Source organism: Diadema antillarum, unplaced genomic scaffold, assembly GCF_040938485.1.
Source record: "Diadema antillarum isolate AM-2024a unplaced genomic scaffold, OU_Dant_1.0 scf00000108, whole genome shotgun sequence".
NCBI lineage: Eukaryota > Metazoa > Echinodermata > Echinoidea > Diadematoida > Diadematidae > Diadema > Diadema antillarum.
This window is the reverse complement of record NW_027270997.1, coordinates 346,433-355,538: the sequence shown is the minus strand read 5'-3', so window position 1 is coordinate 355,538 and position 9,106 is coordinate 346,433.

Genomic DNA, 9,106 nt, shown 5'->3' with positions numbered 1-9,106 from the left:
CATACTGCCAATAATGGATACTAATTTTCAAAGCAGTAGCACCATCCTTTCAAAGGTTATTAGAGTTGAAAGTGAAGAGTGTATAAAGGATTTTTAGAAATGAAATGGGGCCTCCAAGACATACGTAATCACACTATTCTTTTAAAAAAAGTGTTCTAGAAAAAAATGTTAAAAATCACAATTTCCCATTCGTTTTATGACCTTAAACTTGCAAATAATGTAGAAGAAGAATAGCTTTTTTTTTTAATATGAAAAACTCAAGATTGACTGGTTGACCAATTTCACTTTTTTTTAGTTCTCACGTAAAATCACTTTTTGTTGGTTTTGTGATTCACGGTCACATATGTATTTTAAGTATGATACATGAAGAACAACTATATACAGTACCACATGATTAAAAGGATTAAATTTGAATACATGTACAGGAACACTGAGAACATCAGAACCATCATCACGATCACAATAAATTTACATAACCAAATTGTAAAACCCAAGTGACATTTATGAATTATGTTGGTGGAATATCCTCCCCTATCCCCATGCAGGGTGGTTAAGATATTGTGTTTGAACAGGTTGCCTCTGATGCGTTATAAACTCCCGTAGGTTTAATATTTTGCTACTGTACTTAGGAATTGGTATTGTCAAAAAATGGGATACTTCGTTGGTTTCTCGTCTGTGTAACAACTCTTCACTACACTAATTTCTATCAGGTTCGGTGCGGAGTTTTCAAAATAATATCTTGCTTTCATTTATCATATGCCTTGTCCGCCTTGGACTACTTAACATAACAATGTCAGAATCTCGGAGCTTGGGTATTTGTTCCATGTTCATCGTGTCACTGCCGGCAACCAGGGACAGCCTGATGGTAGTGTCGCTGCCCGGAAAGCAGTAGATGACAGGTTCGAGTCCCACTGGTTCCTTTTTTCCGACATGTTTGTTAATTTACAGATCAGCAGTTGCGATCTTAACAAATTTTCATTTGTAGAGGGAGACAAACTGAAAAGACTCAAACCTGAGCCTTCACCCCTCTGAATAATATCTTTCTTTCATTTATGTTTCTTGCGTGTGTTCGTGTTTGTGTCAGGGTTCGTCTGTTGTTTGAAACTTTCCTTCTTCTGTTTATTTTTATTCCCTCAAAGTTAGTGCCTACATTTCTGCGTGGTATATCTATGCATCAACAAAATCAACTCAATGACAACAGCAGCCTACTGCATGGCAGCGTCATGTATAACCCTTCTCCTATAATAGCTTCTACAAGTAAATCCGTTCTCATTCGACTATGATCTTTACTTTTTATAATCATAAACATTTTTTTTTTCATACGTCAAAAATTGTCCACATATTTTCAGACATTTTTTAAACTGCAGTAAGAGATCGTAGCAGGTCCTTGCTATGCACATTGTACTCACGTATTCTATAGACCTTCAGGGCTACTGCATGAGTGCGAAAAGTAGATAATCAACGTGTACGAAGTGACAGCGCCATCTACTGATATTATCAATAGATCGCAGCCACGACATTACACATTATCCCACCCCCCCCCCCAAAAAAAAAAAAGAAGAAAAAAAAAAAAAGGGAGGTGGGGTCGGGAAGACGTCATTCTTACCCGTATAATGCTGTGGGTTGATATTCAATAACTATACTTGTACAAATATATGCACTCACGCACATTCATGCTCGCACAAATTCTAAAATCTTGCAAGACGTTACATGTATTTGGTGTGAAATATATCTGCTCTATTTATTTGTTTAGTTGGTTGGTCGTTGTTGTTGTTCTTTTTTCGGGGGGAGGGGGGTAGTAAAGTTAAAGTTGTAATGCAGTGCTCCTTTATTACATTTATCCAACGTTTCTCTACAATCTCCTACATAGGGCCTACATGTATAGTAAGAACAACGAACATCAAGCCTTGGGAATGCAAACACTGATATAACATGCAATGGTACATGGACACTTTGTGTTGAATGTCTTGGTAATGTGTAACTACTGGAACCGCCTAGATTAGGTTAGTCCAAAGTTAAAATGCAGATGATGACGCCTATATATAGTCGCATTTCTCAGGCGTTATAGTCCATCCTGAGAACGGAGGCCATATACCTACCTTATAGAAAAATATGAAGGAAAAGGGTAAGTACCGCCCGGATGCCATTATGTGTATAATCCAAGGCAGTATGAAATCGCTTCGATATATCAAAATTAGTGCTTCTGGAGACAACACTTGACTTGCCAAAATGATCGAGGTCATACCACTGAGCCTACTACATAGATATCCACAGCACTTATCAATTATGATGATTCATTGTTATCACCATTGTGGTTCTAACAGTCGTTACTACCATTGATAGTATTCAGTTCAGTTCATTCAATTTAGTTCAATTCAATCTATTGATTCTATAAAAAAAAAATACCATGAATACAGGCAATATATTTTGTACAATGATTAAATGATAAGGATATCATCAAAAAGCTACTGGTTTGAGGGTTTTGATTCCCTTCCCAAGTGCGCACTTCCAGTTTTACTTTATAACTTTGTGGCAACAAACCAACAGACACAACCATATCTAATCCACGATAAGCGATCTAAGGTTTATGTCAAAGGTCGACCATTGACGCTAGAGTGAGTGGAACTTCCCACAGTATGACACTCTTGAAGAGTAAATAGAATGTAAATAAAATACACCAAACGTAATTTTCTCCTTGATCATTTCATTTTCTACCGATGGGATACTGAAAGGTGGAAGGAAAATAGAAATCAGAGTTGGATTGCTCAACGTTCCTTGAAGTATCGTAAAGTTTAGAGTACTTGTCTAACTTGTTATACTGTTTTGAGGGAAACCATACTATGAATGCGCCCGATCTGCATGAGACGGAATAATGTACTGCTACAGTATAATAGTAATCTTCAGGGAGAAACGAACAACACAAAGACCGTGTGTGATCATCGTTACTTATCGTGAACATTTAAAGATTATTATTCCTATAGTAGCATCCTCTTGCCGAGCAGTTACTGATAAAGAACAAACAATCATCTGGACCATGGCAGCTAGCATGAGTAGCGGAGAGGAATCTTCAACAACCATGCGGAGTCTGCGTTGCCCTTCCTGCCTTGAAGTACTCACGGACGCCACGCTCCTGGATTGTGGGCACACGTTTTGTAGCAATTGTCTGCAGCGATACGACGAGCTGCATCGGGACCCAACTCATCTGATCTGTCTGATCTGTCGAGGCAGGACCAGAGGAACGAGTCTCGGGACTTCCTCTGATCGCGGGAGTCAGCGAAGGACTTAGTACCAAAGTACCTGACGCTGACCTGCGTTGCACCTACTGTATACGGCGGGGTAAAGCCATTTCCTTCTGCTCAGACTGCGAGTGTTATTTGTGTGAGATGTGTAATCACAGTCATGTCTCATTCTTGAAGAATCACAATGTAGCATCCTTGCAGGATATGCCTGGTGGAAAAACGACCATCCGTGAGCTAGCTGTTCATTGCTCTAATTACATGCAGGAAAGGAAAGATTTGTTCTGTGAGGACTGTTCATTTAGCATCTGTTTGAAATGTGTGGACTTGGACCATCGTGGTCACAAGGTAAGGAGCCATGGGGAATTTGTGAAGGAACTGGAAGAGAACGTAGCCAGCCTTCTTGAACAAGGCAGAGGTAAGACCTCTGAGCTGCACGAAGCCATCGCAAACATTGAGAACCAGAGTCTGGAAATTAACACAGCTGTTGAGAAGTTGAAGTTAGAAGTAACATACGCATACGATGCAATGGTGAATCATCTTAAGGAAGACGAGGGCGCCCTCGTGAAGCAAATCCAGTCTTTGCATAAAGGTTGAAATGAAGAGCTGAATTTGTCTGAGTTAACAGAGTATCAGAAAATTCAGGACATTGAAGGATGTGCGGCTTTGGTGGCAAATAAGAGCATAAAACATCTACAGAAGACTAGCCTTAGTGTACACAAGTTGCTCTGTACTGAGCTGGAAGACATATTAAACATAGTCGCTGTTGACAAATCCCCAGGCAGAGTCATGGACATGGTTAATACGACAAGATTTTCCTCAGCAAGCGGGGATAATATAAGCCTTGGTAAGTTCACAGTACCATTCCATGTCATCAAAGAAATCGACTTGCCTGGTGTGATGTCTGGAATGACAGCGGTCTCATGGAACAGTGTGGCTATCGGCTATAACAACAAGTGTGGTGTAGATATCGTTGACCCTGCAGGGAAGATTCGGGAATTGGAAGACATCCCATCGCAACACTACTTTGATGTTGCTTTACAAAGAAATAAGACTTTAGTTACAGCAACGCGTAATTCAAAAATCTGTGGCTACGAGAGTGATGGGTCCGTTAAGTTCCAAATTCAGTCTTCTTGGTCACCGCAGATCAGCATCGGTCCGTCGGATGAAATTCTCATAGCTAATAAAACCAATCAGGTCTTGGTCTATGAACCCACTGGTGACACACTCAAGTACACCATTCCGATAAAGGACGGGACACCATGTCATGCATTAGCCTCTAAGTCGGGCTCCATTATCACGTGCCATCGGAATACCGTCATGGTGTGTGATCTCGAGGGAGGAGCAGGGAGTTGGCTAAAAGCCCAAGAAAGAGAAAAACTGCTCTGCGCTCTTGACGAAGAAAGCATGGTGTATGTCGCCACTATTAAAGTCGGCACTGGAAAGCTGGGACTTTCGCTCTTCCAGCTCGATGGTTTGATTCTTCGGGAGAGGCTGAAGTTTCAAGAACTGGACCTGATTGTGCCAAATCATAGGTACCGGTTGGTTTTCCTATCACGTGGTACGCTTGTACTGGCGGCTGGTAATAAAGCATTCTTTTTGAAGGTCGGATAGACACAGCTGTATAGCATATCGCATATGTTGTAGCTCCATAAACGGATAAAAATGAGTTTTCCACACTGTCGACGCCCATGTCAAGAACGCAGGGCATATATGAAGAATACCTTCACTCCATTTGAGTTATTGTTGTTATAGTGCATTTTACTGTCTTATATTCTTGCCACTGTACCTGAGAAATATTGCGTCCATACTTAAACAAGAGACAAACGTATTAAAAATAAAATGTTAACTACGAAGAAAGAGCTGCATGATATCATATCACGGCTTAATGATCTAAAATGAAAATCTAAAAATTGACGAATTTTGCAGCATCTCCAATCGTACAATGATTTCTGTATCTGGATAGATTGATCTTGTACTTATGACTTCAGAACGAACTGCTTTCCTTAAGACCTTCAAATACATTTAGGCAATCACAATCATTAGTTGTTGTTGTAGTTTTTTTTTTTTGGGGGGGGGGGGGGGTAGTTAAAGGACAAGCTCATCTTAATGAGTGGATTTAGTGAATGCACCAATATAAGTAAAACATATCAATGGAAGGTTGAGGAAAGTCACTGCTAGATGAGAAGACCACTGCAGTTTATGATGTCACATGCGTAGAACGATGTGCATGTAAGGAAGACAATTTTGAAGAGAAGTTTGTTTGTTTGTTTGTTTGGTTTATTTCTGCATTTTCTTTCTCCGAATACAATTGCAAATGAAAACAAAATGATACAGATACATACAAATCAATACAAAAGAAATCATTTGCGTAACAACATTCAGTCTGAAGTGGCATAATTATGAATCAAAATAACATATTAAGGCTTACTGTATCTAATAACAAAGGAGAAATCAATACAGGGGACCGTCATCATAAGCAGAGCTTGACGTGGATGAGGCCCTATCTGAATATGTGATACCAATGTAATACAACACCAACAGATGTACTCATAAAACTCTTAATCTTAATACACAAAACACATTTTGCTACAGAAAAAAAAAAACAGATAAGAAAAATAGTGACTTGGCGCTTTAGAACAAGAAAAAAAAACAGCACGCAGCACCATTGACTGCTGCATGGTATAGTAGACAATAAAAGTGTAGGTGTGTGCGAGTGACAGTGCGTCGTGTGTGCAGGTGACAGTGCAAGAGAGAATAAAGGCTGTAGCATGCCTATTTTGGGGGTAAGGTATACGCTTTAATGAATGTATGCAATATCATTATCAAAGAAAGGAAAGGAACGGGAGGGAATGAAAAAAAACACTTTGCATGGATCAGGGCTTACTGAGACTTCAGAAAAAAAAGAAGAAAAAGTACATTGATCAAAAACTACTAACTGGAAACATATTTCAATAATAAATACTTTTTTAAATGAGCTTTAAAGGGGAAGGCTAGTAACTGATCAGTGGGAATCAGTGGAAATGCTGGGAGATGATTGTTCCAATCCTTATGGGATTCATTCAAGAGTTCATTGTATATCTATTGTTGTGTGAAAACTATTTGCTTCAGAATGGTCTCATATTCAAGTAATGTGCAGTTTAATGCTTCCAGGTTAGCGTCCCTGGTCAGTGACGGAGCATTAATCTGCACATTACTTGAATATGAGACCGTTCTGAAGCAAATCATTTTCACACAACAATAGATATACAATGAACTCTTGAATGAATCCCATAAGGATTGGAACAATCATCTCCCAGCATTTCCACTGATTCCCACTGATCAGTTACTAGCCTTCCCCTTTAAAGGAAAACAGTGAAGTACACTGCTTTAATTGATCAGGTAGGTTATTCCAGACATCGGGACCGTAATGTCTAATTGATTTCTGAGCTAAAACAGTTTTGGGGTTTACAAGGTGAAAATCTGTCGAACGGCGAGTTGGATATGTGTGTATATTTAAGTGAAAAATATTATGAAATAAAGAGGGAAGTTGATTTGTTGCATACTTGTACATAAATATACCTGTTTGTAAAATGTGGATGTCCTGAAGCTTCAAAGTATGCAAACGATGAAATAAAGGATCTGTATGAGATAAATATGTGGAATTAGTAATAATACGAATAGCACGCTTTTGGAGTAAATACAATGAATTCAGTTTAGTAATACTACAATTTCCCCATACAATATTTGAATACAATATATGAGGCAAAATTAAAGAATTATATAAAATATATATATAAAATAATCAGAAGTCCCCCCCCCCCCAAAAAAAAAAAAAATCATTTTATTTGAAATGAAAGAGCAGTAGACTTACCTTTGTCAGAATGCAGGGGGAATGATATTAGCCTTGACATTTAGTAACAATTCCAGGGAATGTGTACTTTTCGCATGAAATGGTATTTTGTGAAATTTTCTTTACAATTATATAATCGTAGTGTATGTGATGTCGTGATCTGTAGTAGTCTTCTGATCCAGTGGTCTCGTCACCAACATTTCAAAAATTCATAACTTTGAAACGGATTGCCAGATTTTCCTCAAACTTTCACTGCTGTATTCAACAATAATACTGATGCCTTAAATCAATCACCATTCTATTTAGGGTTTCATTTCCCTTTAACAATAATTCTTGCTGCGAGCGCGAAGGAAGCATATGAAATATTCCGACGTTGATGGCGTTTGAGCCCGGTACAAACTGGTATACCAGCCAATAAGCTCGGTCTGGGAGACTGAAGTCAACATATTATTGAATAGATACTTGAGAATGGTAATTACCAGGTATTGAGCCTTGCGAGAGGAATGTTAATAATCATGAAACCACTTATTATCTGTACAAAGTGTAATGCCAGCGATGACATAAGGATATAATGATCCCCGTCACATTTTATGATTGCGGTATTCTATGTACATTGTACAATACATGTAGGCCTATATCTGGAAGAGCCAGTGGAAAAATGTAACCACCAGAGTATACTACCTATCATTACATGGGCGGATCCAGGAATTCCGTAAAGGAGGGGGGTGGGGACGCCTTTACAAAATTATTGCAAAGTAGGGCGCACGCACTCACCCCCCCCCCCCCCCGGCGCCCCGCCTGGATCCGCCACTGCATTGTGCATTTAGGACATGGATGCTAATCCAAGCTATGCACGTAATCATTTCTGTGGTAATCATTATTAGCTGTATTATGCCAAGGAGGTATATTCTAGCTGTACATGAATAGATAGTCGATGATACTCCTGTACATTGTAATTGTAATATCACGTATTGAGTGATTCGCATTTTAATACATGCCCCGCTTTTCAGTGGGCCACTCTTTTCCATCGCAATATTTATTTTATTTATTTATTTCAATATTCTTTTAGCAGGGTAGCCCTTTCAGTTGGTTAACTGTTCTACCAAGGGGCCCTGCAATACTTTCTTTTCTCTGAACATTGCAAAGAATACATCTCTATTCTTGTTATTATCATGTACAGAAGTACCTTTGAATAATCCATACTGCATTATGCATTTCTTACAAATTGATAGAGTAAGCTCTTTTGTGTAATGTATGATTTGCATGTTAGTCACTTTTTTTTGTTAAATAGAAACTAATGATATAGACTATCACATAGCTTTCATTAGTGTTGAGCGGATTGTCTGATTTTCCTCAAACTTCTGCACTCAATGAGCCCATTTCTTAATCCCCTGAGTTCCCCTTGAAGGCCCTCACAATGAATGTACAAATTGTGGAACAGAATATTGGATAATATCGAATGTTCTTGAAAAAAGAAAGAAAGAAAGAAAGTACTTACAGATGGAGGTTAGTACTGGAACACTTTAAAGATACAGAAGATGAGATCACATGTGACAAAACTTTTTAATACAAAACTCATATACCAATATAGCTCATAAGACTTCGATATGCATCTAACAAAAATCATACTTTCTGCAATGATAACTTTAAGAAACGGTAAATCAATCAAGATGAAATTTCAGGATATGAGACTGTGATTTATTTAAGTCCTGTTTTGGTTTTGTTGTTGTTGTTGTTTTTTTGCTGTTTTGTTTTGTTTTTTGCTTTTTTGCTTTTTTGGGATCGGGCGGGGAGTCATCTTTTATAAATGTGTGAGCGTATTTGTATTTTGTTACATTTTAAAATTGGCTTACTCTTAGAGTAAAGGCAATTATTATGATTCGGTGAATTATTCATACTGACATCTGTAACAGCAGCGTAGTGGTAGTTAAACAGTAGCTGCAGACGCTAACTCTATCTTCGTCATAGTGAAATTTATATTCGAAGCTCATCAGCATCCATTTCGAAGCATCTGTTCTTTCAGTGAGAATCTTCAATG